Raw genomic sequence first — 22,722 nt, 5'->3', positions numbered from 1 at the left:
TTTAATTTAAATGTTGAAGATATTTTTAAGTAGTTTGTAGCAATCATTTAGTTTCAATATCTACAACAGTGCCTCAGATTTTTTTTATACCTGCCGAGATTTTCTTTGAATTCAGATGGGATAGAAAAAGTGTGAAAGTAAAAATGGTACAAAAAATGGATGATCCTTTTTGCAGAGGGTCTTGCCTTGTAGAATAGGCCCTGCCCTTCCATAGCCAGTTCATCAGGCATCAACAGACAGGAAAGCATCTTGTTATTAACTCCTGCAGTGCTGCACCCTGAGAACAAAAGCTGTGAGAAACTTTGTTTCAGAACAGAGCCATACTGTACCTTCACATTTTATTTTGTTTGCTTTTTATGTTAAAAATAGCAATCTCCCAGTTGGAAAGCTACCAATGTCATGGTACTTGGCAATCAGATCTTAGCATTTGTTTTATGTTCTTCCTAAAGATGGCAGTTTGTTATAGCAGCATGTTATATCACACTCTGTCTTGGGGTGATTTGGGGATATTCATATAGGAATAAGTGCTCAAAGAGCTTGTTATCTTTTGTACCAGTGCATGAAGAATGTAGTTGCTGGTAATCTCTGCAAGTACTAATCCAGCCTTATCCAGTTTAGTTTATAATATCCAAGAGCAGCACAGAAAATATAGCAAGATACACTAAAAGAGCTTTGTATTCACATTGATGTAAAGTAAGATTTATTTTAATGTACTCATGCACTCTTAGAACCATGCATTTGGTATCATGTCATCCTATAATATGTCAGAGAAATAATGCTTCCAAGAGCAAGATGGCAGATTGTCAGCTACTGATGATGGTGTTTCAGAGATGTAGCATTTTTATGGATAGAATTACAAAAGAACAGCATTTATTGCCCTTGGCAAGGAGCTCTATTAGGTATTGACAGCATAGTAAGTTAAACTGAAATTCTTGTGCTCTTACTAGAAACAGGAACATTAAGTTTAAAATCACCCATTAGCAGGACTACTGTTACAAGCAGGCTCTGGGCAGAGGGTTACATTGATTGTTTTTCAGGACTATAAATTAAAACACCAAAAAGAATGATTCAGCTATGAAATGTTAACTAGAAAGTGTTACTCTGTTTCACTTACCCTACAGTGGGGCCTGCAGTTGGGTCTGTGGGAGGAAAGGCCAGCGTACTCAGCTGAAGAAAAGGCTCAGGCCAAGCTCAGAGCAGCCAAACCCAACTTGAAGAGGAGCTACAAAGACAACAGGGTCAGCCTGTTTGTTCTGGTGGCAAGCAGTGTAACAAGGAGCAGCTTGGGAGGTTTTGGTTTTATTTTCTGCCTTTTACATAAGTCTTCACCAAAAAAAGAAATACAACTCAGACACAATCTCTTTGTACCAAAAAAACCAAGAAACAAATTCTTTCAACTGCTGTAAACCAGCACTTTTTAGTGGTTATGAAAATATTACAGTCACACATGCTGGGTTTTTAGTGGGACCAATATTGCTGTCAAGATATTGACAATCTGTTGTTTGAGGTGGACTGTCTCCTGACAGAGGTACAGACATAGCAGCTTGGAGCAATGCAGAGATAATTTATTTTTAAAAAAAATCAGACAGGAGGTTGCATAAGAAAGTGTCATTGCTTGCATTGATGTCAGGCTTCTATAAACAAAAAATTAAGATTTTTATAGTACTTTCTATAGTAAGAGAGATTGGGAGTCTGTTCCTTTTATCATTTGGTTGATGATTACAAGAGCATCTTATCTGTTGTAACAATATTTTGAGACATTTGGTGTGTTTTCCCCACTGCAAGTATTACAAAACTTAAAATAGATATAGGCATTAATCCTGAAGTGCAGGGTGCCTGCAGCTCTCAGAATTGTCACTCCCTATGACAGTTGCCAGACCTATGTGTGCAATTTATTGCTTTTGCATTGTTGGATGGATCCACAGAGCTTAGGCTTAAACCCACCATTTCATTCTTCATGTGCTCGATTCTGTACTGTGGTGCTCACATTTTATAAGTCCTTGATATGTATAGTACATTTTACACTACATGCTGGTGTCCTTTATGAGCACAAAATAATCTTAAATATTCTTAAATGAACCAGTTGAAGTTAATAAAAGACAACAAAACACAAGAAAACTTCTGGATAATATGAATTTGAGGGATTCTTACAGATCTTTTTTCCATCCAGCACCTTGTCCTCTGTTTTCACATGACTTTGCCTCATTGAGACTAATAAGCAGAAGCTGTCTTACTCCCCCCTTCATAATATAATTAAATATATTTTTCTGAGTTTATATGCCAGTCCCCCTAGTTCAGAGCAGACCCTTCCGGGTCAGGTTCTCAGTGCTACACGCCCACCAGTTCTGCCTGTCCCCAAGAATGGAGATTCTTCAGGAAGTCCCTTCCACCATTTGACATCTGTCATGGTAAAGATTTTATTTTCCTAGTACCTGATGAGGATTCATCTGCTGTCAGTTGTGTCCATTGCTGGTTGTTCTATCATCCAGCACCTGTGAGGAGACTCTGGTTCCATCTTTACTGCGCCTTCCCCTTGGGAGCTGCAGCCAAACATCGGGTTCTCCCAGAGTCTTCTCTTCTCTGAGCTGCACAAACCCAATTTTCAGCCTCTCCTGCCTCAGCACATTTTCTCCACTGGACTCTCACTGGAATGTGAATCTCTCCTTTGAGGGGCAAACCACCTCTAAATGCCATTCACCAGAAACTGTTTCCCAAATGCCAGGGAGAGGGGAATAATCACTTTCCTTCCCCTTCTCACTTCACTCTTGTAAATACAGGTCCTGTGGCTGCCCCCCTTCACTGGCAGGGTGTGCTGATAGAGCAATCAGCTCTAACTGAGTGTCAAATCTGAGTGTGGATAACATAGGTTCTGAGCTGAGCACATGCTGAACTAGGAGGCTTCCATGGAATTTAGAAGTAAATACATTTGGAATCCACATGGCAAAATGCTTATTTATTTCCCAAGAAATATAAATTTGCAAAGGTTTTCTGGACAGCGTTTCAGAGGGAAAGGACACAAAGATGTTTCAGGAAACAATCAAAGCCTTGCTGTAGGTTGGAGGTAAGATATCTTTACCTAAATCCTCTACATAAGAAAATGCAGAGCATCAGTGCCAATGTCCTAACTGAAATCCTATCTGAAGCATATTGTGTAGTAAAATATTCATATTTGGTGAAAAAAAAATAAAAATCCCCAAACAATTTTTTTCATCATTGTTTGGTTCCATGAAACAGGCTCATCACTTGCAAAATAAATTGTGCTGCATTCATTTCACGACCAAAGGACAAATATAAGGGTAAAGCATCATATCTTTCTTCATCCACTCCACTCTTATCCCAACAGAGTTCTGCACTTGGAACTTGGCAGTCAAATGTCAATTATTCTGCTTGCCCTCTTATGCCACCATTTAAATCACTGATGTCTTGGTGCAGAAGCTTTTATGCAAGTTGTTCCTAAGAACACAAGAATGGCAATTTAGGTAGCTGAGAGTGGGGTGCCCTGGGCTAACCCCAGCTGCCACTGCAGCTGAGCATGCCTTGGCCAGGAGTCCTGCTTGTATCCCTGGGCAGGGCCTTGGTGAGTCACAATCCCAGGCTCAGAGCACATTTGTCTTCAGCTCTCAAAAGGTTAATTTACTGAAAACTTGAACTGGAAGCATTTGCTAATGTGTAGCCATTACAGCATGTCTGCTCTGCAATACAAGGCAAAAAAAAAAAAAAAAAACCAAAACCAAAGAGAATTGAAAAGCCACAGTTGTGTCAATCACAGTGTAAAAATAAGGTCAATAATTTGAGTAACTGAACTGCCTAAAACAAAGGACAGTAAATAGAAAAGTAAGCCAGTAAATCTTCTGATATTTGGGTTATTCTGCATAAAAATCCCAATGTGAAAAGGGCATTATCTTCTATTAATGGTATAACACATATCCACAATTTTATGCCTTGTTAAGATAAACGCTTCTATGATATTTATATATGAACTCATAATATATGATGTATTTTATGCTTTCCCATTAGAAGTCATTAAAAGAAATTTGCATCTCTGTCTCATGAGTTGACCTAATTCTAAGAAGAATTTTTTAGGTTATACGCCAGAGTTTTGGTCTCAAGTTCCACCAACCTCCCACAGAAACAACTACTAAAAATGCCAAAAACAAACCAAACAAACAAGATAATGATGTGCTATTTTTTATTTAGCCTGCATGCCTCCTGATGAGGTGAATATAAATATGTTCCTCCCACATCTTCTTTTGTATGTACCCTGAGGTTCTTCTAAAAAGCAATTTTCTCTCTGCAGTAAAATAGTGAGGATGAAGTTAAGATTTGTGTTCAAGAGGTGTCTATAGCTCTCAGGTAGCAAGATTGAGGTATTGATGGTTCAAAAGTCTCTTCTCAATATACAATTTTCAAATTTAGATTTATCTTTTTTTTATTGAACATCTGTTTTGTGTACTGGGTATTTGGATTGAATTTGCTGTTGGTTTCATTTAGAAGAGATTATACAAAATTCCAGCATTTGTAAAAAGAAAGAATCTATATTCTCAGTTGTACACTCATTGTTTTTAAAAAGATAGTCTAATGGCTCCAAAAATGGACACATCTCAATCAAAGGCAGCTTCTTTTTATTTCCAGAGTATTCAAATGAAGAGTTAAATGAGAGTGCCATTATTTGACATGGAGCTACTGCTGCTTTGGAGTCTCTGACAAGGTCGGAAACATCATTTGCTCTGTGCTGCCATGTGCTTTCTAGTTCATTGGAACCATTTTAGTAATTAGGGCATCATTTATTCTCTAACAAATGTCTGAAAATCTATTGTTAATGTTCCTTAGAGAACTTATTTCTAAATTATCAAAACTGCAAAATTATTTTAGCTATTGGCCAATTTTTTACATTGTAGATTTCTGAGTTGCTCCATTGTGCCTTTAAAAAGATTATTCTATCTGTATTTTTGGCTAAACTTGTTCATACATATTCTTGGATCACACCAAAACACTCATCTTTGTCAATATTCATTAGTGCTGTTCAGCTGAGAAACCTGCTCTTCTAGCATCTTCCTTCACTGAATTTTTTTTTTTTTTTAAGGTATGATAAGGAATTCCAGAAAGAAAAACCTTCCATACAGGAGACAGAAATCTTGAAAAGTTTGGAAAATGCTTTAAGTGCTAATATATATATGTATATATCTATATGAAGATTATAATGATGGCAGTCCATCTGTGCAATGTGCTTTCACTGGGGATAATCAGAAGGGGAAAATTGATATTTCTCATCTAGTTTATAAGACTTTTTATGTTATTCAGTGAAGCTGATACAGGGCATTTCTTTCACCTAGAGACTTGTTGATAATTGATTTATAAAAGTTGTATTAATCTCTTGTATATCAAAAAAATTGATTGGGATTTAAGTGCAAAGGAAGTAAAACTGGGCTCAGGGATCGTGATTTGGGCTGAGGTAGGAAGTGTGCTTTCTCATTTTCACTTTCCATGAGAAGGTTTGGTACTTTGTTATATGAGGGGGCTAAAGGAGAACGAATGGAGTGATTTTGTGTTGAGTTTTACAGTTGATAATCTTCAGAGTTAGAGAGAAGGTATTCAGTTTAATATTTATTAAAATGCAGGAGTTGCATTTCACAGCATGAATCTAAAAATAACTGTAAGATCTTGAAGTGTGTGATAGTTTCTTTGTAAATTATAATTAATACATAATAGATTCCAATTAAAAATACGCATACAGTTCAGGCAAAGATTTTTAAATTGCTTTACATAGGCATATAAATAGTGCTACCATGGAGAAATTCAAAGAAAGGTGACTGAAGGATAGTTCTAAAGACAGAGTTTGGTTCCTACTCTTTCAAACCTCACAGTTCTTAAACACAGGTCTCCTAAAGCTCTTATCTTCTACCACAATATATTGTCTCTCTTGAGATATAAAGCCACACAGGATAGGAATTATTACACTGAAGGGTTTGTGAGTTGATATTTATTAGTCTTTCAAAGAAGTCACATCATTATTCAGGACAGGGAGATAGAAATAAATTCATTTCATGGCCACAGACCTGACCTCATTTTGAATATTTAATTTAGACTAAAAAGAAGACTTCCCATTTGTCCTAGGGTGACTTTATGATGCTTGTATCCCAGTGGTCTGTTCTGTTTATGGTGGATATGAAGTTCTGCACTGGTTTCAGACTGGTTCTGACAGCAAAGGGGGAAGTGTGCAGTTTGTCTGCAGAACCTGCCCTCGCTCCTCTGCATTGCCCCTGCTGGACTATCAGTAGCATGGACAGCAGGACACAGCTCTCCTTTGCTTTCTGTTAGCTTTTTTAGCTAGCTGAGGCAGAAAAGTTCCCCAGACTGTGGCTTTTCCTTTTCTTGGAGGTGATGAGCCCTGCTCTGGACTAGAAACCCAGAAAAACACTGGGAGCTCACACCTGTGGCCCACCAGGGCCCAGGACGTGGCATTTTCCAGCACAGGAGGGACTGACAGGAGACTGGGGGAGCTGAGCTACACCCCTCAAAAAGGACTCTCTGAATTTGCCATCTCTTCAGAACCTTGAGAGGTTCCACTTTTTATTATTCATTTTTCCATATTTGTGAGTTCTTTGCTTGTTAAAAAAACAGTTTTTTCCACTTCTCTCAAAGTAGGTTTATATCTCCTGAACTAGCCAGGGGAGGGGACAGCTTGAATTTTCTTTCTAGAGGGACCCCATCTGGAGGTTTCCTCCCAAATTTGCTCTAAACCAGGACACCACTACGTAGCAAGTTTATTAATTTTAGAAAGCAAACGTAATATATGCCCATAACCATTAAGAACTTATGAGCTCTTTTCCTCCAAGATGCATCTCTCCTATAAAACCATGAGCAAGTACTAGTTAGTTTTCACCTAGTCCTTATCCTTTGCAAAGCTGAATGAAAACATTGGTTTGTAGTAGGTCTTAAAGGTATATAAATTGAATGGAATTGTTTTTCTATGCTTTGGATTGTTATTTACAACATATAATGCTAATATAGCATTCTTCTTTTTAGTGGATAGATTATCTATTTAAAAGAAAAATAAAACTCAAGCATACTCACCCAACTAACAGTAAAATTTACCAAATTTGCTAAATGTGTGTGCATTTCAGAACTCAAACCATGAAAACGTTGAGTGTCCTGTATTCCTTTAGCCCAGTAGGAGCCTGGGGAGCCCATCATCTTGTGAGATGCAAGATTAGATATTGGAATAATCTCCCACCCCCTCAATATTTACATCCCAATATTTCATCATCCTCCCAAGTCCACAGCCTTCTCCAGTATACATGGAGACAGATGGCTCATAAGATTACAGCCTGTGGAGATTTGGTGCTACAGACAGGTCCCCTGGTATTCTAAGAAAATTAACAATTTATTTAAACAGCTCTGTCAGATGCAATCCTCTTTGCCTCATTTTGTCTCCTGCTGGCTCTGTCTCATGTAGGATTGCCTGCATGTAGATTCACTGGTTACAGATTCATCGTGTAGGAAAGAAAAGGAACTTAGTCATGAGCTGTATGACCCGTGGGCACGCTGGACAAGCATGTGAGTGTAACCAGAATAGCAGTCAAAAAATATCACACTTCTTATTGTTGTACCATCTTTATGAAAGAACTCTCTCTTTCATGGAGCTAAAACAGATTCTTGCCTGTTGAGCAGCTCTAAATTAAGTCCAAGGATTATCTGTATCACAGTAGTCCCAAGCAACTCCAGATTTCAGATAAGGAGGTCACCAGCCTGACTCTGCACCCTGCCAAACCAGTGCTGCTGCTGCCCACAGCTCTGTCCCTGTGGCCAGCAGAGCTGCTCACTCACTGCTGGGCACAGGGTACCCAGGCACACGGTCAGCACGGGATGCTTTTGCACAGAAAATCTCACACTTCACTGATTATTGTTGCACTGAGCAGTTTGTGGAGCTGGCCAGTGGAAACAGGTAGCCAAATTAAAGATCTGGCTCTTGTGGGAATTGTAGCTCTGAACTGGTGAGGGGCCACTTACAGGATGGAGTGATTAGCACATGTCTTGGTGTCACAGATGGGGAACCAGTTCTCCCTTTTCATTTCCTCGTCACAGTCAGGACGTGCAGGTCCCTGAACTGCCAAGCCTGGTTCCCCATACTTTCAATAATTCTCATCTGTCACATATTGTAACACAGCTTTTCTGAGTTTCTTTTCTATCATTGTACATGCTACACAATTTGTCAACAGTGTATTTACTCATCACTGGTAATACTGCCCTTAGGACATCAGGACTGCATTTGCATTTTTCACAAATTAATTACAAGGGATGTATAACTATCCTGTGATCCTCCCATACCCTGCCCTTTCCCACTCCAACACCCTGGGCTGAAATGTTCTTTGTTAAATTTATCATTTCCTCTGAATATTCTATTATTGAGTTTCTCACTGTTCTGTTTTTAGTTCTTCTCCTTCTCCTGAAGATCTTTGCAGTAACTGCTTTTCATCCTAGGAGGTCTGGAGCCATTTCTTATCTGGATCTTTTTTCTTCACTGGGGAAACAGGGTTCAAATAATTTTTTCAACATTGACAGGAATAAATTTAGGTGTCTGCTCAGGGGAATCTATGGCATCCATCTTCTCTCCTACTCTGGCTATGAAGACACACACTGTCTTAGGAAAACAAATGAGTCTTTGCTCTCTAATTGGCATTACAGAAGGCAAAAGTGGTTTTTCTGCAAGTGTATACTCATATATTTTCTTATGTGGTTTTCCACACACAGTTTGAAAAAACTCATTCAAAGGAAATTTAACTTCCTTCAACTCTCCTTTATTTCAATCCATAATATACTGAGAACTTTTCTGGTTTTTTCACCTATAGCAGAAAAGTGCCATAGTAAGTTTTTTAGGATGAAGTAAAATTGTTAGCAATTCTATTAATTTAAGATCCACAGGCATAAACTATTTTATATTGTTGCTATTTTGGTAGTTGCCCCAGTATACTATAATAAGTATATATAATAAATAATAAATAATAAGCCTATTTTATAAATAAGTAATTTATCATGGTAAATATTTCAGTTCTTGTCTGCCTAACACCATGTGCAGTCATTTGTACTTGTACAAAGGAACTTTAACTAGAGATGTCCACAAACTCACAGTGGCCCACCCACTTTTCTCACCACATTTCTTTACCTTTATGACATCAGCTCCAAAGTTACAGAGAGTCAGACACAGAATCTCATTTTAGGGACACAAAAACTAGAATCCAAACAGTATGAGTCAATGCATTATTTCAATAAAGTAAATAAATAATATCTTAAATAAAAAAAAATAAGGTAGATGTCATTCCAGTGCAGTAACATCCTAAACTGAACAGTATAAAAGCAAATTCAGCCCTGGAAAAGCAGGTGTGGAGGAAGAGAGACAGCATCAAGCTATTTCTTGAACCTTTTCTGACAAAGACAAGAGGTTTTGGGAAACCTTTGGCTACAGTACCAATAAATCTTGCATTAAACATAAGCTTTCTGGACTTAATTTTCACTTAACAGGGATGTCTTCTTTCCACAGGAGAGACGTGTATAAGTCTTACATTCTCCTAAATATCTCTTTGAAATAAACAGGATAGAAAAGTCTTCATGAAATCAAGGAATTTTGCCTTTTTCATTTCTCATCACTCCAAACCTAGAAAAATCAAACTTCTCAAGACCCGTAATTGATTGCATAAAGATATTCTCAGTCTGACATACAAGATGTTCTAATTTCCCTTAGTCTCTCAGTGAGCCCTGGCTGTAGTTTGGCAGCTCTCAGTGGTCTCTGAAATGTAATTCAGCTGTTGACTGCAACAGCCACTTTCCCACATGAAAACATTTCCAAACACAAAAAGATGTGGATATAATTGCTTAAAGAAAAACATTGAAAAATCTATAAACCAAGACCAAAAAAAGTGAAAATACATTTACAATCACAGAATATGCCCCATTTCTCTCCCCCAATTATGCCCAAGGAGGAGAATCAGGTTAACTGAGCACAACAGCTCATCTCCTTGGAGTAAAATCTGTTGAAAATACAAGTGCTCATTTATTGTTTGTCTAAAGGCCATTGCATTGCAAGTGAGGAGAGTTCAACAGCTATCAGTGTTAGGTGAACATTTGTTTAGTGAAAGATCACTAGAATCACATCCAAAGATGATATGACATGAGTAGATCTCACACACATTTCCTGCCAAAGTATGTTCTGGTTGTTGGAAAATCTCCAGAATAAAACTGGTAATTTTTTTGATATTATCCTAAGAAAATGTCCCAATGAAGAGAACAAAAGAACCCCCTTCCCCAAAAATATTTTTTGTTCTCAAGACTGTCCTCTCCTCAAAGCTATGTGGTGCTTTGGGCTCCAAAGCTTTAGGATAAGAATGACAGAGGGAAGACTGAGCTATTCTTGCTCTGAAAAAGGCAAAAAGCATAAGGGATAGATATGTCTGTTCATTCAAGCTTGTCTGTCTCTTCTGCTTTGTTTTCCTTCTCATACTGATAGTAGCAGCTAAATGTGAGTGATTAGCATTATAATCTCTGAAGCACCTGCATACAGCTAAAGATTTTCTAGCCTACCTACAGGATTAGCAGCCCTAGTGCTGAAGTTAATGGAATTGGGTATTAAAATCACAGAGGGAGTTTTGAAAATCACAAGAAGGGTGATCAGCAATTACCCAAGGCTGCTTTTAACTTAGGCAAGAGTTTCTTAGAGGACAGTCAGCAAATTACTCTCCTGAATATTCTGCAGGCCAGTCACATATTGGATCCCATTCAGTAGTAGCCTGCTTGGGACAATTTTTAATTCTTAGTACAACTGTCACTAATAAACTTTAATTTCTAGTGCTTAGCACATTTTTCTGAGGGAAAGAATCAAAGCACATCCTTTATACACAGCCAGAATGTATGTACAGATTTGAGTTGCTCAATTGCACTAATGTTTTTTCATGAATGTATTACCAGTGGTTGGATAAGAATGAAATACAAGAAGTGTGGATATTTTGGTTCACGCTTTTAGGTAGCGAAGAGAATAAGTAAAGTGAGACGCATAATTCTGACATGGAGAGGTGCAATTCCACTGAGATTGTTAATGACTGCAAAGCTCAGAGAAATCTAATTAGTGTCCTGGAATAGAAGGTCAGATAAGGTCAAATATAAATAGTGTGTAAAAAAATAAAATATATCAGGTACACTTAGAATTCAGTGTGTCTGGGACCAATCAGGTGGGATACTCAGAACCTGCTCACAGATATTTTGACTTTTCTGAAGTCTAAAATTTGTGGACTTAAATTAAAATTATTAGTGTCTCAGAAAATGCAAATTTAAAGGAGGGCTGTTTCCAGCATGCCTGGGCCCCCTTACAGTATTCCTTAGATAGGTCTTCCACTTCAAAATGAATGTCAACTTCGCCACCAACTTTTGATCAAAGAATTTTGACATCCTTCCTTACTGATAAATGAGGGGGCAAACATGTGTCAGTCAGGAATTTCATTTTTTATGGAGAGGTTTAGGGGGATACTGGGCAGAGGTTTCCCATTAATACCTGTGATAAGCCAAGGGTAAGGTTGAAGAAAATACATGTTCCATTTCCCCCAAGGCTCAGACTGTCACCAAGAGTGGCTGACCCACAACATGGCAGGCAGGATGAGCAGTGGGAGTTCCACACTTCAAACTCCTCCCACAGGATTTGGTGATTGAGTCTCTGCTGTGGGAACACACTGGCAGCAGCAGTCTTTGTGTATGTGACCACACCTTGTGTGAAATGATGGAATGCATAGCTGCAATCTTGCGTGTATAAGAACTTGTGGGCTGGCTGTCCTTTCCCTCTCCTGCCAGTCTGTGTAAGAAGTGGGTGATGATGGCTAAAGCTTGCTTGGCACAAGAGGGCATAGGATCTTACTGGCTCCAGTGGCAAATGAAGTCAGTTCCACGAACTTTGTTGTGGAAGCTGTCATGTACATATCCATTGCTGTGTTTTAGTTCTTCCACTTGTGTTTCTAAACGTTAGTCTTAAAAATAAGAAGTGTTTTATTGAGAACAAGATGCTGGAAATCGCAGTAGTTTATGCCAGTATTAGTACACTAGAGATGTTGGATTGCAGAAAGTATATAAAAAAAACTTTTAAAAAAGTGACAGACTTTGATATCAAGTAATTCATCTTCTTCCCTTGGTGCTACAGAGAATTGACACATTCATTTCAGACATTTTAATAAGAGCATTGGTAAAACTGGTTTCTCAGCAAACCAAGTTGTTGTAATCTCTACTTTTCCATTAAATATACTGTATTTCTTCACTTTATCATCTTTATACAGAGGAATACATTGTAGTATAATAATTATGACAACAAATACCTTTGAACACAGTGGCCTTTAGGAGCTAGAACTAAACAACCCCCAAGAATTTATCTACCCATCTCTGAGTGTTACTTTGCACCTGAGCAGTAACGGTGAGGATTTGTGATGTGGTTTAATAATGCTCCCAGAATCTCCTGTGAGCACCAGTTTTGCTTCTGGAGCCCCCAGCTCTGTGACAGTCCTCACTTCACATCCCATGGGACTTTGAGATATATATATATATATATATATATATATATATATATGTATATATATATATAAATTTTATCCTCTATAAGGAGATAAAGCTGCAGGAATTCTAGCAAAACTCTTGAGAAGTGTGGAGCGGGATTGTGAGCGCTGTTAAATTCATGGTCGAAAGGGCACTGTCCCCAAACATGGGGGCACCCATGGTGCTGCTCAAGAGATTGTTACCCATTTGAGCAAGAAGTATTATGGCAGTGAGCAGAGCAAAAGAATAAGAGGATGGAGAGCATATTCCAGTGTAATTATAATAATTTATAACTCAGGGTTGTTCTCCTGTTAAAATCTCAAAAGCAGAATATTTTTACTTTCTTATAAATTATTCACAGTCATTTGCTTTGCTTCGTGACAAGTAACTTCTTTTCTTCAGACAGGATTTTCAACCTGAAAGAATGAAAGTGTTGACCCAGTTATGCCTAACAAACAAAACGTGAAAAGAACTAAAATTAGAAATGGATAAAATAATCTTAGTAGGAGCAAGAAATAAAGCGCTTTTCCCCTTCCTGTTCCATCTGAATTTAAAATTGGTAAAGTTATTTCACTAAAAAAAAGAAAATAGACTTCATAATGAAACTGCTCAGAGAAGGATGAGGTAACATTTATGGAAATGCTGTACATTATTAAAAAAAAATGTTTCAAAAATGGCCTAAACCAGAACTTAGTCCCTTTCCAGTTCTGCAAAATGTTCCTGATGCCTTGCCAGACGCCCATGCCCCATCTACAGCCTCTCTCCTGCAGGCTGAGACCCTTGTCATACACAGCATCAATTTCTGAGATGGGATTGAGGGCAGTGTACAGGAATTGAACAAGTATATACCATGGGATATTTAAGGGGTTACAAATGCTTTCGTGGCATCATTCTCCAGACTGGAGTAATAGATCTAGGACTAGATCTACCCACTCCCAGATTCAGGAAAATCCTGAAAAGGAAAAATTAAAAGGGCTTAATGGAAAACCTGTGCCCCTTTTAACCTTCTGCTATATTCAGTGCTAATGCATGGGATGTTATTAATGTATTGATTGCACATTCCATTAAAAGAGTCTGAAAAAGTTAACATAGGTCAAAAAATTACTTCCCTTTTAAGACATAGAAATCAAGACATTAAAAATTATGAGACTTTTTAAAAATTCCTAAAGCCATAGTTAAAACATTTAATGGGTAACAGTATTGTTTTAAAAAAACTTACACTTAAAATTCCCCCTAGGATCAAGGATTTAGGCTTTATTATCTGAAGTGCTTCAGAAACTGGTAGTAAACAACACTTAATTAAACAGATTAAATAAGAAAATGTTTGTTTACATTATTCTGTAAAGGAAAGAATCCCACAAGTTTTGTAATGTGAACTATGTTTGCTCTTTGAAGGAGTTAACAGAAACAGAGTGCCAAGCAGTTTCTTGTCTACTCACTGGCGACAGTTGTGATCACGTTCAAGATAAGAGAGGGGTTGTATATATTTAAATGACTTGCATTCCCTGCTTGTACATTTTAAATTGGCCAAATGCATCTATGTTTCATTTTTCCTCAACCACTCTTCACAGTATTTGAAATCTGTATTAGTTCATAACTCAACTCCCAACATGTTTGGACTACTATGGAAAGGAAGCATAAGATGGGAGTTTATTCTTCTCTCTGTGAGATATAAAAACGGAGCATATCTCCTTGTGCATATACATTTCCTTCTTGGCTAAGTGTTTTGCTGATTTTGCCCTATTTATAGTAGTTTTTAGGGTTTCAGCAATGTCCAGTTAAAATACCCAGGCAAATCTTTTCTGAATTGGGAGCTGTGGACTATTAGAGGTCTTCCTGCTTGCAGTAATTTGTGTGTACCTTATTTACTTTGGATATCAGACCTAAACTTGGCTGCATTTAAGAATACTTTCTTAGGTGTTTAGAAAAGTAGTTGTTGGACAGCAGGGAACCATTTCACTTGCAGCTGTTTATTTAGTATTTATCATTTTAACAGTTCAGGAAAAAGAACATTTTCCAATCTAATTTTTTACAAGAATTTCTACTCACTACAAGCTATCAATACCTTCACCAAGTCAGAAATATAAAGCTGGCCTCATTCTCCTTACCTTATTATTTATAATGATGTTTTGGTAGCTGGTAGTCTCAATTCAGTGGAGTAAGTGAAGGGACTCATGGACACAATTAGTAATGTGCATAGTGGCTCTGAAAATGATTATAACATCAGGATTCTTATGTATTTTGAAAACATAATTTCTGTGTAAAGAACCTCAAACTTTCAAAGAAAGAAAGCAAGCCAGCTGCATGGCAGGCAGTGATAAGCACAACTGAAAATCAGGCTGTGCCAATATAGAATTGGAAGCCTTTTATCTGCATTTTGAACCTTAGGAAATTTCCTCCAAAAGAAGAAGGCATAAATATCTCCTTCATTTAAATGACTGCTACTTGATATCCTGATGAAGAAGATGATTTTGTTTTGGACTTTTGTTTAACTTGGGTTTTAATTTCTTTTATTTCTTCCAGTCCTTGACTGTTGTGTTCACACTGGCTCAGATGTTGTGCTTTTCCTGTGACAAACCTGCACAGGTTTCCTGAATGTAGGGGATTACTACTACTTAGGGAGCAACATCAGAGATGCCGTGAAGAAAAGTGGATTTGCGATTGAATGATCTCCCTTCTTCCATATTCTCCTTTCAGCAAGTGAAAGAGAAGCTTTCTGGATGAAATTAAAGTGGATGGAGGAAGAGCTGAAATAATTTTCCAAAAACTGATCCAAACTAGGGCTTGATCATCAATGTCACCAAATAATACATAAATTCCCAAATTATTAGGTCCTTGCCAAAGAATATAAATTTTTCACCTTCTTCAGTTTCCTTACTTAGATTTACAGTGAATATTTGTATAATTCATGCCCTGTTGATGAGGGAAATGGTTGCCATTGATTGCAGTCGTGGGAGACTGGAACTTTTGATCCCTTTTAAAGAAAAACTAATTACTGCCGTGCCATAATGCAGTATCTGAATAGATGAGATGGGTAAAAAAAGGCACTTGCCATGATAGGCAGGACTCAGTCAGAGGTGACTATCAGGGTCTCAGAATCTGGTCAGTGGAGTGGCCACCAAAGTTTTGGAAACTTGGCACTAGTTCATATTTGGGAGACTTCTGCATTTATTCCTGCATTTTCCTTTTAGAGCCACAAGTGTCCTTTCAGTGGTCTGTGACTCCAGCATATCAAAGATTGTTCACAGACCTAACACTAGGCATGGACATAAACAACTTGCTGATTTAAGGTTATGATCAAAGTTTTCTTCCTGAGAAAAAAAAAAAAAAATTGCTTCTTCTGTAGCATGTAGTCAGAGATGCATTTAATCTCACCTTGACTGATGTGTGCCATCCCTAGCACGTAGAGGAAATGCTTACATAGTCATAGCTACCTTTATTTTAGACACATGACTGTGGCACTTGCTGCACTAATTCCCCAGGATACTTATTTATAAAAAAATTACTTCCAGAGCCTTTTAGTGCATTGACCTTGTTTCAGGGTTTAGCTGGGAGGAGGGAGAACTGAGTTTTTTTCTTAAGCACTGCAGGGGATTTCTGTCAGGTTGCTTTAACACTTCCCTTCAAATTCTTGCCAGGCTTTCAGGCTAAAGAATTTTAAGATGTAGCTAGCCATCATCACATAGGTTTTTGCATAGTCTCTGTTATTTTATGAATCTAAAATTTTATTGTTTTTCAAGCAAAGACGAAACAACAGCATACAAATATAAAGCTATCAGATCAGAATCATAAATGCATGGAAAAAAGATAACCTCTAATGTATCAGATCTGTATTATACAGGGACCACTGCATGGACTGGCTTAATGCATTATATCAATTATCTGGCTAAAGATGTGGAAAGGAATTGTACCTCTATAGAATAGGAGAAGGAAGAAAGTGAAATGTATTGAATACTGTTGTATTGTGAAATGTGTTAAATACTGTTTAATTTTCTTTGAAAAACTAGAGTGTTTTTAAGTAGCGAGACACCAATTTTAGGAATCATGAAAATATATTTATGCTCTACAGCTGAGAAAGCCTTAGCCATCCTTGCCCTACCCAACCATGACCCAAGAGGGTTAGCACTGCAACTGCTATTAGCCACACCTTTTATTGTTTCTTCCTGAGTGCTTCCATGCACAAACTGCCAGATATATGGGAAATGCATATAGGTAATTCCTGAACCTCCTTCTCTGACTGTAGAGAATGTATCTATCATAGAGTAGCATAAGATGCATAGAGGGTTTTATAGTGGGGATTACCAAATTTGAACCTCTTTCATTCCCCCAAAATAAGTGGTTACATCCAGACCATGAGGAAGTCCCTCACATATTCCCAGATAACCATGCTAGAGGAGTGATTTGGGTTAATGTTAAAGAAAGCCTACTGATACGGCAACATGCTCCCTGTCTGGCAGTGTAACAGGTGTAACTGTGCATTCTGTGCTGTTACTGCCTGATCCTTGGACTCCATCTCTCCCCTCCCTGTCACCGCTCCTCAGTTTCACACAGGGCTGCCACATCCAGAAAGTGGATATACAGCCCTGGTCACAGATGGGGCTTAGGCAAAGTGTTCAGCTTCATGACATTTCTGTGCTAATCCCTGAAGGCCTTTGGCTATACCCTTGCAGCAATGCACTTACACAGACTAGTGCCACTGCTAGCCCTGCTTGGCCAGACAGGAGCTTAGATGTCCTGGGTTAAACACCAAGAAGATTTCAGTGGTAGCTAACTAGGTGTAGGCAGGTGAAAATGTACAGCACTGCAAAATCTAATTCCACTGCCTCTTGCTTTTATTAGTGCCTCAAAGAAGGGCTGGGTTATTCTAACTGCAGTGTTGATGCATCAGTGTGAACTCTAACTAAAAAAAGAAGCGTTTGGAGAAATCCTCTATTACTTATACTTTGCAGGGAAAAAAAAGCAATTGCATCATTCTTAGCAGGGAATAGAAAGAAAGCAATAAATAACACAGCTGTTCAGTGATAACTAGAAAAGAACAGTCAGACTCAAAGCTTGCTATGTCTATTCACAGTGAAGAACTTAGGAGAGAAAAGATTATCATGACCCTGCTATGTGCATATTCTAAGGACAATATTGCTGGTAAAGTTCTAGAGTTGTCTCTTAAAATAGATAATTGCTAACCATGTTAACTAGACTCAATTTTATCATTCTATGTCTGTATGCAGTGTGGTGCTATGTGCAATTTCAGGCACTCATTCCATCTCAAAGTGGACGTCATCTGGATTGCTGTCATGTCCCAAACTGTCTGCACTTTCATTAAAAGAATTACTGCTCCCACCATCAGCTCGCTCAGAACAGCATCAGGAAATGAGCTACCTCTAAATGCAGAGATGAATTCTATTGTTCACAAAGCTGGTAAAATATTAGTCAAACATACGGCAGATAGGCTGTTTGGAAATGGGAGTTAGTGCCCCTGATGGAGTCCCAAATGCTGCCTGGCATTTCTGATGGTGCACTGGCATCCTGTTTCCTGTAAGATCTTTTGAAGGAATTCAACCTCTCTATACCTCAGTTTCTTCAGTCCATCAGTAAAATTATGACATTTGTTTTCTACTGAAGTTTCAAAGTGATAGACTTAATTGTCATACACTGCAAAACACTTAGAGATCTCAAATTGAAACATAGTTCAGAAGTGCAAAGTATTTATTGCTGTTAGATGTCCATTACAGCTCTGTTTTTTTGTCCAAACTGGTACTTTGGTACGTGCAGCTAGACAGCTTCTAATGTTATCTTGATTCACAAAGCACTTTTTGTGTGAGGTTTGACTCACAGTAAAATGCCAGTTAGAATTTTTTCCTCAGGAACTCACTGGAGCTTGGCTTACAAAATCTGAAAATTAAATCAACCAAAATAGGTCAAACACAAAACTATATGTCCTTATGTGTCCTCTTGTCCTCTTTTAGCAGTACAGAAGATAGTTGTTGTTTTCTTTTCTGTAAAATTTGGGCTTGTGTTTCTCCGTTGGCTACGGTAACTGTATCACAGTTACATTTTGAATACCTGCTCATGCAAGTTTTCATTCCCTATTAAATATAGTTTAAAATGATAGGCTCATCTGCTAGTTGTCCAGAAATAACGTGCTGGGTATACAAGCAGCTGATGCTACTGAACGCGACACAAGAGTGGATCACTGTGTTGCAGTTTTTTGGTAGCCATCACTACAGAGATAATTTCAAACCTTAAAAAAGGAACAAAGCATCTTAAATATAATCAAATGTTAATATAAGCTGCAGTTTTGCATTTACTTTCCCCCTGTAGCTAATTCTTTAGGAATTTATTCCTATTCACATAATCCTTTAAGTTGATATGTTTATTCTGTGCCTATTTTACAATTTCTATTCCTATGTCAAGTTCGTGAAGGTGCTGCTTAAATTAGTACTTCAATATTATACATTTCTGAATTGGTTGTTCAGTGCAGTTAAAATGCAGTGAATATATTTGTTAATATTTGAGGCGAGAAAGGAGGTAAACAGGGAAACAGTCAGAGTCTAGCTTTCTCTTTATAACGTATTATAATTTATTTAAACTCAATCAATACTTAATCTGGAGTTTAAATTCTGCTAAAGATCTGTGGCATGGCTAAAAGCAGCTGGTGCCAGGGAATAAAATTTTCTTCAGGCTGTGATTCTGATGAATTTATAATGCGCTCTAAGGGTGATGCATTGACCTAAATTCACAAAAGCACTGCTATTCCTATTTATTATTATGAAAGGTATCCTACCCGCAGTTTTGTTCTATGAAATGTTGTGTGGCTACACGGAAAAGATGACAGGTTGCAGTGAGGATGACTGGAGAGGAAGGAGCTGCAGCACATCCCTGGCACGTACTGGCTGCCTCGGCTGGCAGCCCTGGGGTTTGGAGGGCACTCCCAGGCAGGAGGGCAAATCCCTGGCAAGGGGTGGGGAGGCACAGGACAGCTGGAGCCCCCTTCCACCCTTGCCTGACCAGGGGAAGCACCCAGCATTCCCTTCAAGGGTTCGTCTGTGCAGCCTGTAACCACAGACAGGGTGGTGCCTCACTGTAATTCCATGATTCGATGCAGGAATAATTTCAGTACTGTAAAAACCCAGCAAATGTTTGAAGCCAGCAGTGAGGGCAGACTTCCTGAGAGGTGTGTGTTTGTGGTGATCACTTGGATTTGTTTTGTTGGCAACAAGAATGATGTTGTTAAGGCAGGAAGAGGACAGTTTTGTTGAAAATTGCTTCTCCGATTTTATTTTGTTTTGTTTTTCTCCTGTAGCTTTACAAGGGATATTGAGTTAGGTCTTGGGTTTGGTTTTCTGTTCATGGTTCTTTAGAATCCCTCAGGTCCAACCATCACAGGACAGTACCTATGAGCAATTCACATTGAAGTGGCTGGGAATTGCACACACTGATCTCTTGTAATGATCAGACCACTTAATTTTTTCCATTGCATTTGGCAAACTTTTCCTCTGCATCAACCAAAGGTTTTTCATAGTAAGTGGTGCCTTCCCGGTGACCAGCATCCTTATCTAAGCATTCTTTGTTACCTTTAGAGTTTGCAATCATATTTGTCTATTTCTGTGAAATGCCATGTGTTTTGAGCAGATTCATAAATGTGGAAAACTTGTGTGTTTTTTAAAAGCAGAGTGAATAAGGGAAATATAAATGAGGCTGACAACCCTCCCCACTTCTTTCATGACGTGATGTGGATGCCTCTTGTGTAAAAACCATGAGAGCACAATGATATTTCTTTATTGGTGCTTGACCACTTCTCAGTTGTTGCTTTTCTAGGCAGAATGTCCAAAGAGGACTCTCAGCTCTGCATTGTTTATCTCCTGTGCTCTCCTGCCTCCCTTTGGGGCACAATGTCAGACACTGTCTTAGCATGTCTGTTCTCATCTGTGCCCACCTCTTCCCATATTGCTGCTGTAGTCAAATGGCTGTTGTGATTTATGCCAGAATCACTGTGGGGTAGAATAAATCCACAGACTTTAAAGGCATTAGCCTGCTTTTACTGCAGCAGCACCGACAGCTGTACCTAGCGCTGCGACCTTACGCCACCCCCGTGAGGCAGCATCCCAAGCCGTGCTCCTTGGGAAGGGCAGTGCTGTGTGCTTGCTGAGCTCTGCTCCTGGGGCCAGCCCAGAGGATGGGAACAGCATGCAAACACAGCCTCTCTGCTGCAGTAACTGCTTGTTGCAGCTCTAGCCTTTACTTAAAATGTGAAGCTATTAAGCAGAAACACTTGGAGCTCAAACTCATATCTAACTAGCTTGGAGAGCTGGGTTTGTAGATCCAACTGTGTTTTGCAGTCTGGCAGTAAGAAAGGCTGGGTTTCCACTTCAGTTTATTTTCTTCTAATGGTCAAAGAGAGTACTGCAAGATCCAGATGCAAGGGTGCAGAAATACTTACCTGCTGTAAAGATTATTTATAGAGGTCTCAGACCTCCCCTCTCCCCAACATAACAGTCTGATCTGCATCACAGCTTTGAACTCTGTCAAGCACAACTCCAGATCACAGGGGATCATTGGAAAACTAATATCCAAAAACTGTGTTCTGCCTGGCAGAGTAATAGATTGGGAACATCTGCAATTAAATATCTGGAAGAAACAATTTAAATAGAGAAAGACAACTGGAACTTCGAACAAAGGACTAAAGAGTAGGAGTATCCTACTCCTTATCATGATGGTTTGACCAACTGAATCTTCCTAATTTATCTTTAATGATTGTTTATGTAATTTTTTTTCTATAATTTTATTTATGATCTATCTTGCTTTCTCACAGGATAAAAATTATAATCTTCACATTTATGCTTTAGTTCATGTCCTTGGCATTTCTATTGCAGCCAGGGGAAAAATGGACTGAAGCTAGTTCATGTACATGCCTAGAGAAAAGCATATTCCTTGCCCCACAGAATGCCAGCTGATGGTTGTAACAGTTGAATAAGATAAAAGAGGAACATAGGTTGGGAGAGACAAACTGCCAAAAAACAAGTGTGTTCATAGTTTTTAGCTAATCAAGAGTAGCACCAGTACTTTGCTTCCTTGCCTAATCATGATTAGGTGCCAGTTTTCTGTTCTTGTAAGAGAAGCGGTAAATTTCCAGCCTATGATTTGAAGGAGGCTGAGGGAGTGATAGTGTTTTCATAAAGTTTTACCAGGCAGGCCTACAGACCAATTTCTGTCTGTAGTTCACCAAACTGTACAGTAATGTTTTTTTTTCTTCCCACAGTGCCATGAAAAAACTTCTGGCTTCAGTTCATGTGTGAAACCTTTTGCACAACAAAAGTGGTTTCTTGTGGCCAGTAAGACCAAATGTTCTAAGCAGTCCAGGAAGTGTATAAATGGATTGGTACCCTTCCTAGGTTAATGGAGCCCTATTTCTTTCTTTTTTCTCTCATTCTTTTCTTCTCATTTATGCTCTCTTCATCGATGCTAAGTCCAAGCACAGTACAGTTTGAAAATCCTGACTATCATTTTCCCTTTCTCTTGGGTTTTCCTTAGTTATATTTTATGAAAAGAAGTTGTTTCAGTAAATGCAACCTAGTAAATTATCTTAAATTACTTCTTACAGCCCAGGCTGGTATTATAACATGAAAATTGTTACTTAGAGTCTCCCACGCCCCCAGCTGCTGCAGACCTATGTCTCCAGGCTGGGGAGAAGCTGAGCACAGCTCTTCCCCAGCAGAGTCAGCAGGCCAATCCACAATGTGGAAAGCACAGTTTACAAAAAGATTTCTCATCCTTCCTCCACAATCCTGCCAGATTCTATTGTAGTGATGGTCAAAACCAACTAAAATGGTGAATTTATACTGATAGGTAGGCATATGTCTATGCAGAAACCAGATGAGAAACTGCTCAGGCCAAAAACATTAAATCTCAGCTCATCTCAGGATACCAGAAAAGAGCCATCCCATTTCTTTGATCTATGATATTTGACTCTCAATGTGTGTTAATGAGACATATATGTTGGGCATTGGCATTTTCTCCTGTTGAACAAGGGTAAACATTTCATTTGTCTCTGTAAAAATATACTTCAATGGCTTGGAGAAAAGTGGAGATTTGTTATTTTTGCAGTTGTAGAAGACATTTAGCAGCTGTGTTTATACTGGCAGACAATTTGGATATTAGGTGGCA

General features: G+C 38.5%; 2 long non-coding RNA genes across 2 annotated transcripts in view; one reads left to right on the top strand and one right to left on the bottom strand.

The window, feature by feature from the left end:
• LOC113459278 (uncharacterized) overlaps positions 1-22,722 on the top strand; it is a 106,454-nt gene that overhangs the window by 42,427 nt on the left and 41,305 nt on the right. The window lies entirely within an intron of this gene.
• The window catches only part of LOC113459279 (uncharacterized), a 161,509-nt gene continuing 142,541 nt past the window's right edge, over positions 3,755-22,722 (bottom strand). Inside the window, exon 9 of the long non-coding RNA XR_012581389.1 lies at positions 3,755-12,977. This is a non-coding gene — a long non-coding RNA (uncharacterized LOC113459279). The remainder of the gene's footprint in view (positions 12,978-22,722) is intronic.

The sequence above is a fragment of the Zonotrichia albicollis genome, chromosome 8, assembly GCF_047830755.1.
Source record: "Zonotrichia albicollis isolate bZonAlb1 chromosome 8, bZonAlb1.hap1, whole genome shotgun sequence".
Taxonomy (NCBI): Eukaryota; Metazoa; Chordata; class Aves; order Passeriformes; family Passerellidae; genus Zonotrichia; species Zonotrichia albicollis.
This window is presented reverse-complemented; position numbering and strand designations above follow the sequence as displayed.